This window comes from Oncorhynchus mykiss, chromosome 14, assembly GCF_057628025.1.
Source record: "Oncorhynchus mykiss isolate SJ-2025 chromosome 14, ASM5762802v1, whole genome shotgun sequence".
NCBI lineage: Eukaryota > Metazoa > Chordata > Actinopteri > Salmoniformes > Salmonidae > Oncorhynchus > Oncorhynchus mykiss.
In genome coordinates this window covers 18,362,236-18,370,596 of record NC_143035.1, presented here as the reverse complement: position 1 = coordinate 18,370,596, position 8,361 = coordinate 18,362,236, and positions in this window count along the sequence as shown.

Sequence of the window (8,361 nt, the reverse complement as noted above, 5' to 3'; positions counted from 1 at the left end):
ACAGTGCCATCCATTTTGTCACCAAAGCCCCATATACTACCCACCACTGCGACTTGTACGGTCTCTTTGGCTGGCCCTCGCTTCATACTTGTCGCCAAACCCACTGGCTCCAGGTCACCTACAAGACACTGCTAGGTAAAGTCCCTCCTTATCTCAGCTCGCCGGTCACCATAGCAGCACCCACCTGTAGCACGCGCTCCAGCAGGTATATCTCTCTGGTCACCCCCAAAACCAATTCTTCCTTTGGCTGCCTCTCCTTCCAGTTCTCTGCTGCCAATGACTGGAATGAACTACAAAAATCTCTGAAACTGGAAACACTTATCTCCCTCACTAGCTTTAAGCACCAGCTGTCAGAGCAGCTCACAGATTACAACACCTGTACATAGCCCATCTATAATTTAGCCCAAACAACAACGTCTTTCCCTACTGTATTTATTTATTTATTTTGCTCCTTTGCTCTCCATTATTTCTATCTCTACTTTGCACATTCTTCCACTGCAAATCAACCATTCCAGTGTTTTACTTGCTATATTGTATTTACTTCGCCACCATGGCCTTTTTTTGCCTTCACCTCCCTTATCTCACCTCACTTGCTCACATTGTATATAGACTTATTTTTCTACTGTATTATTGACTGTATGTTTGATTTACTCCATGTGTAACTCTGTGTTGTTGTATGTGTCGAACTGCTTTGCTTTATCTTGGCCAGGTCGCAATTGTAAATGAGAACTTGTTATCAACTTGCCTACCTGGTTAAATAAAGGTGAAATAAATACAAGTACATTTAAAAAAAGCTTTTCTGATTGGAAGCCATTCTGACAGTGAAAGTGAGGTGAATGTCTCTGATTATCAAGTGTCAGGTAATAATTTTGAAATCACCAAAATGAAGCGCTGTGTGACAGTATGGTCCTTTATTTTCATTGACGAAACCAGTAGGTGTGTGTATTGCTGTGAAAACCCCTATGGCAACTGAAGTACACTGAAATAAGGACTAGCAGACAGACATTGAGGTGCCCTGTCAAGACTAGCAATTTTAGTTACCGACTGAGCACAGTTGCTTGTAATAGAAATGTTGTTCGGTGTACTAACAATTATGTTGGTCATGACATTACCTCCTAAAATTATTTTATGACAATGTTGACAGAATGTGGAAAATGCTACAGGATGGAAGAGAGGTACTAGGTCAAAGCAGGTAGCCTGGTCACAGATCTGTTTGTGGTCTTGGAAACTCCTATGGTCATTGTCATGCATGGCAGAATCAACAGACCTGGGACCAGGCAACAACAAATAAAACGTTATTCAGAAAACAAAATACTTGGGTGAGAATAATAAGCATAACTCAAATGCTCTTCTTAATCTTGCCTTGATGAGGTTGCAGCATCTGAAGAATTCAACTGAGACTGCTATTCATTGTGAATGCGTCAATATACCACAATCAAATGCAAGAGGAATTCTAATGGGAAATTGAGCTGGTGCAATGAGAATCACTTAGTTAATTCTCACTGTCGGTATGCGTTAGAACGCATATAGATCACATACTGTATTTACAGAGAAAATAATTGCTCCAATGTTGTTTTCTGCACACACCTATCTATTGTCAGTGTTGAAAGCAATCAATTGATTACTTAAAATGACTCACAACAATTCCAACTAGATGTACCAAACTACCGCCATGGAAGTTATGAAGGAGAAAATTACAAGTTCTGTATTAAGGATAACTCATATCACCCACTCTCCAAGAACTCAATATCTTCATGCTCTCTCAATGCCAGAAAATCCCAAATCCAATCAATTGACTCAATGCACATTGAATAATTCCATTCATTGAATCGCATTGAACTTGGTGACTCATAGCAGAAGTTTACTGTTTCAAAATCCCTCATCCATAAACGGAAGGCCTTAATCTTCCGTACAAACTGCATTTGATTTGATACACCATGTGGATATAATGGCTTAAACAAAATAACCAATAAAGACTCCAAGCAGGAACCCAGCAGCTTCATCATGGAAAGATAATGGAGGTGGATACCACACAACACTCATAATCCCAACACATAACAACACTGGGCTACAATCAATAGGACAGAAAGCAGAGAGGACCAAGAGACAGATTGAGACACTTAGCTTTCCAACAATCAATATTGTAGGGATCTCCGAGCATGAGGCAAAGCCATCACACAAACATGACTCAGATGGAGAGGCACGTTGAAAGTCATGTGCTCCAAAGGTGTCCAAGAGTTACTTAAGACAAGTAGGTTAAGTTTGGTTATGTAGTTAGCAGCATACATTGTATGGCAGTCACGTCACCCATTCTCTTAAGCTACCTTGTCTCTTTAGAGTCAGGAACAAGATCAAACGTCTAGCAGACAGAATAGAGAAGGCAGAGCAGACACTTTCTCTCAAGAGAAAGAAACGAGTTTAGGAAGAAGTAAAATTAGGCTACAGCTAACCAGAACATCTGAATCATGCTCTCTGAATGGAAATCTCAATGCAATCAATCTGTTTGTTCACTCATGACTTTGAGTGCACTGAATTGTTGGGATTTATTGAATTACATTTCTCTTTTTGAATAAGTATTAGATAGCTCTAAGCTGCTTTTATTCCATTTCTACAGAAAACAAAAAACTTTTTTTGACATGAATTGACCAAGAATAGTAAAATAACAAAAGGAAAACAAATCAATAAATGCACTTTAGGTCACTTTGAGGATGAACCATTGAAATCTTCTAGGGCATTATTTTACACTCATAGGGTGTGTTCGTAAATTACCTCTGGAGTGCCAGAGTGCGCACTGGGCTTTTGTAAATTCAGAGCATTGTCAGATTGTCCATTCGTAAATTCAGTGTTTCGTTCTCATGTGCGTTCAGAGCGCACAGGAGTAGGGTTGATCAGAGTGTTCCTCAGAACAGCAGTCAAGCACCCAAGTTAACTGGCTCAAGTTGGCTAGCTTGCTACGGTAGCTACTTCCAGACACAAATAAAAGAACTCACTCTGACCATTTTTCTCACCCTAGCAGAGCTGGTTAGGCTGTTTTCATGTTATCTAAAGCGTTGGTAACTGTGCTGCTGCCATCAATTGAATTTTTTATTTTTTTGCAAACGATGAATAGCATTCTTAAGTAGGTATTCCTCTTGTCCAAATGGGTTAGGTCAGTGTGCAGTGCGATTGCGTTGTCTGTGGACCCATTGGGGCGGTAAGCAAATTGGAGTGGGTCTATGGTGTCAGGTAGGGTGAAGGTGATATGGTCCTTGACTAGTCTCTCAAAGCACTTCATGATGACGGAAGTGAGTGCTACGGGGCGATAGTCATTTAGCTCAGTTACCTTCACTTTCTTGGGAACAGGAACAATGGTGGCCCTCTTGAAGCATGTGGGAACAGCAGACTGGGATAAGGATTGATTGAATATGTCTGTAAACACACCAGCCAGCTGGTTTGCACATGCTCTGAGCACGTGGCTGGGGATGCCGTCTGGGCCTGCAGCCTTGCGAGGGTTATAGGGATATATTCTGTATTACACCCCTACCTTGTCACAACACAACTGATTGGCTCAAACACATTGAGAAGGAAAGAAATTCCACAAATTCACATTTAACAAGGCGCACCTGTTAATTGAAATGCATTCCAGGTGAATACCTCATGTAGCTAGTTGAGAAAATGCCAAGATTGTGCAAAGCTGTTATCAAGGCAAAGGGTGGCTACTGAAGAATCTCAAATATAAAATATATTTTGATTTGTTTAACACTTTTTATAATTGTATTTAACACTGTAAGTTGACTGAGAACACATTCTCATTTACAGCGACAACCTGGGGAATAGTTACAGGGGAGAGGAATTAGCCAATTGTAAACTGGGGATGATTAGGTAGCCATGATGGTATGTAGGCCAGATTGAGAATTTAGCCAGGACACCGGTTTAACACCCCTACTCTTACGATAAGTGCCATGGGATCTTTAGTGACCACAGAGTCAGGACATCCGTTTAACGTTCCATCCAAAAGACGTCACCCTACATAGGGCAATGTCCCCAATTACTGCCCTGGGGGATTGGGATATTTTTTTAGACCAGAGGTAAGTGTACCTCCTACACCACTTCCAGCAGGATCTGGTCGTCCATCCAAGGACTGACCAGGACCAACCCTGCTTAGCTTCAGAAGCAAGCCAGAAATGGGATGCAGGGTGGTATTTTGTTGGTTACTACTTGACTCCATATGTGTTAGTTCATAGTTTTGATATCTTCACTATTATTCGACAATCTAGAATATAGTAAAATATAGAAAAATCCTTGAATGAGTAGGTGTGTCCAAACCTTTGACTGGTACTGTATATATTTTTTTTATTGCAGCTGCACAGTTTTAAAACAGCCTATCACTCGAATATCGTTGCATGCGTGAGCACTCTCTTGCAATCTTTCTCTCTCTCCATCAACTCCATTCAAGCCTTCCTCTTTCAGGTTATAAATGCAATGCAGTATTAGCCTTATATTGAGTAATTAATGGTGGGTTATGCATAACTAGCTTCTAAATTATAGCCACTGTCTCTTGCACAACACCCACGCTGGCCTCCGCTGGTCTCTCCTTAAATCTCCTTAGCTCTTGGAGTCCCATGCAAGAAAATCTAGACTAGAATAACTTGCTGGACATCATATTTTTGAAGCATTTCTTATAAGATTAGATTATTTGAAGAGGTATGCAAGCTCTTGTTTGCTGAATGTTAAATACAGCAGGCAATATAAATCACGGGTAGTTTGAAAGAAGAGCGAATGCGCGATGGCAGTAGGCTATATCAATTATTTATTCAGAACCCATAACCATTCAATCTTAGTGAAGAGAAGTAAAAGCCTTCTGAATATCATTTTAGTCCTGTAATATTCAGATATGTCATTAGAATGTTGAAGATAAGGACAACGAAACGTATTTAATTTAACTGTTGAAAGCGAGGAATGAATGAAGCAACAGCAGAGAGAGAAAGAGCCTATTAGGCTACTAACACTAGGGGAAATATTATGAAAGGTATACAGTATATGTGTCAGCCTACTAATTATACAAGAGGCCCTATTATATTTCAAAATTTCGCTTGCCTATACTTGTAACTTTGTAGGCCGCATGTCGATGCACCAGAATCATATGTTCTCTTCTGCTTTATCATGGTTTGAACGATGTGCAGAATTCCAGTCCATATAATACAGTTGATAAAACACAGTACAATAATACAGTTCACACTCAAAAAGATTAGCCTACTGGAGCTAGTTTCATTTATTTACCCAAGAGAACATACTGCATAGCTAGCTAAATCCATGGGCTTTTATGTTTTTCTGTTGTGCGTAATGTACAGTAGCTTATATCATTAATGTATTGGATAATGTTCTATAATGTAGGGCTCATAAAGTATATTTAATGTATGGCTCAACAGGCTCAGCTAGCACCAGGCTTGGATTTTCAATCAAAGCTGTAATTGACGGAAAATCCTGGGTTACCCGGGAGAAAAGTGATTTATTCTCGGGATGTAACATTTGTAAAATACTGGGAAAATATTCAACACTAATTTGGAACACCTTCCTAATATTGTAGCCTCAATTCGTCGGGAATGGACTCTATAAGGTGTTGAAAGCGTTCTAGTGGATCTCTGCTCTGAATAGCTCATTCCATCTCATCCCACAGATGCACAATTGGATTGAGATCTGGTGACTGGGCATGCCACTGTAGTAAGCTGAATTCACTGTCATGTCCGTGGAACCATTCCTGGACACTCCTAGCCTTGTGGCATGGGGAATTATCCTGCTGAAAAAAAGAAATTCAGAATGATACACTACTGCTTCAGATATCCCTTTGCATTCAAATGTTGCTCAACTTCTTTTTTTTGTATTTTACCCACTTTTTCTCCCCAATTTTTTCGATCTTGCTTCATTGCTGCAACTCCCCAACAGGCTTGGGAGGCAGAGGTCAAGTCATGCGTCCTCCGAAACATGACCCGCCTAACCACATTCCTTATTACCCGCCAGCTTAACCCAGAAGCCAGCCGCACCAATATGTCACTGTTCAACTGGCGACCGGGGTCAGCCTGCAGGCACCCGGCCTGCCACAAGGAGTTGCTAGAGCGCAATGAGCCAACTAAAGCCTGGGCGATGTGGGACTTCTCCATACACTAGTACTCCCATCAGTATGAAACAGCAGGAACAGGGATTCATCAGACGAGACAATGTTTTTCCAATTTTCCAGTGTCCAGTGTTTTCGTTCCTTAGCCCACTGCAATCGCAGTTTCTGTTTTTTTTGCTGAAAGTAGTGGGACTTTTTAAGGTCGCCGGCTGGCATACCCCATTCGTGTCAAGGTAAGACACGAATGCATTCTTTTATTGGCGACCCTTTTTCAACCACTGGCCTGCCGTTGGCTGGATGTTCTTTGGGTGGTGGACCATTCTTGATACACACAGGAAACTTTTGAGTGTGAAAAACCCAGCAGCTTTGCAGTTCTTCACACACACAAAAATGTGTGCTCCTAGCACCTACTTCCATATCCCGTTCATAGGCACATAAATATTTTGCTTTGCCCAATCACCCTCTGAATGGCACACACAATGTTGCCACTACCGTCTATTATGACCAAAAATAACTTCTAGACATCAGGACTGCAATTACTCACCACAGACTAGAAAAATCATTTTTTTCCTTTCATGACTCTGACGAGCTGGACACGAAGGATATACTGCTTCCTCGGGAACAAGCCCTGATCTGCGTGAAGAGGAGGCGGAGAATCAGTGGCCGAAGGTCGGTCTGCCTTAGAACTCGTAGACGATCGAAAAAACCCCACTTCCCTCTATTCTGCTAGCAAACGTGCAATCTTTGGAGAAGCATATCGACGATTTACGTGGAAGATTAAACTACCAACGGACATTAAACATTTTAACATCTTATGCTTCACGGAGTTGTGGCTGAACGACGACAATATCAACATACAGCTGGTTGGTTATACGATTTCCCGGCAGGATAGAACAGTGACATCTGGTAAGACAAGGGTCTATGTATTTTTGTGAACAACAGCTGTTGCATGATATCTAAGGAAGTCTCGAGCTATTGCTCGCCTGAGGTAGAGAATCTCATGATAGGCTGTAGTCCCACTACCTACCAAGAGAGTTTTCATCTATATTCTTTGTAGCTGTTTACATACCACCACAGTCAGAGGCTGGCACTAAGACAGCATTGAATGAGCTGTATTCCACCATAAGCAAACAAGAAAATGCTCACCCAGAGGCGGCACTCCTAGTAGCCGGGGACTTTAATGCAGGGAAACTTAAATCCGTTCAACCAAATTTCTATCAGCATGTTAAATTTGCAACCAAAGGAAAAATAACTCTAGACCACCTTACCTCCACACTCAGAGATGCATACAAAGCTCTCCCTCGCCCTCCATTTGGCAAATCTGACCATAATTATATCCTCCTGATTCCTGCTTACAAGCAAAAATTAAAGCAGGAAGCACAAGTGACTAGATCAATAAAAAAGTGGTAAGGGGAAGCAGATGCTAAGCTACAGGACTGTTTTGCTAGCACAGACTGGAATGTGTTCTGCGATTCCTCTGATAGCATTGCGGAGTATACCACATCAGTCATTGACTTCATCAATAAGTGCATTGATGATGTCATCCCCACAGTGACTGTACATACATACCCCAACCAGAAGCTATGGATTACAGGCAGCATCTGCACTGAGCTAAAGGCTAGAGCTGCCTCTTTCAAGGAGCAGGACTCTAACCCAGAAGCTTATAAGAAATCTCGCTATGCCCTCCGACGAACCATCAAACAGGCAAAGCGTCAATACAGAACTAAGATCGAATCGTACTACACACTGAAACTTGTTGAATGTGGCAGGGCTTGCAAACCATTACAGACTACAAAGGGAAGCACAGCCAACAGATGCCCAGTGACACAAGCCTACCAGATGAGCTAAACTACTTCTATGCTCTAGTCGAGGCAAATAACACTGAAACATGCATGGGAGCACTAGCTGTTCCGGAAGACTGTGTGATCGCGCTCTCCGCAGCTGATGTGAGTAAGACTTTTAAACAGGTCAACATTCACAAGGCCGCAGGGCCAGATGGATTACCAGTACGAGTACCGCGAGCATGTGCTGACCAACTGACAGGTGTCTTCACTGACATTTTCAACCTATCCCTGTTCGAGTCTGTAATACCAAAATGTTTTAAGCAGACCACCATAGTTCCTGTGCCCAAGAACACTAAAGTAACCTGTCTAAATGACTAGCAACGCATAGCACTCACGTATGTAGCCGTAAAGTGCTTTGAAAGGCTAGTCACGGCTCACATCAACACCATCATCCCAGAAACCCTAGACCCACTCCAATTTGCATGC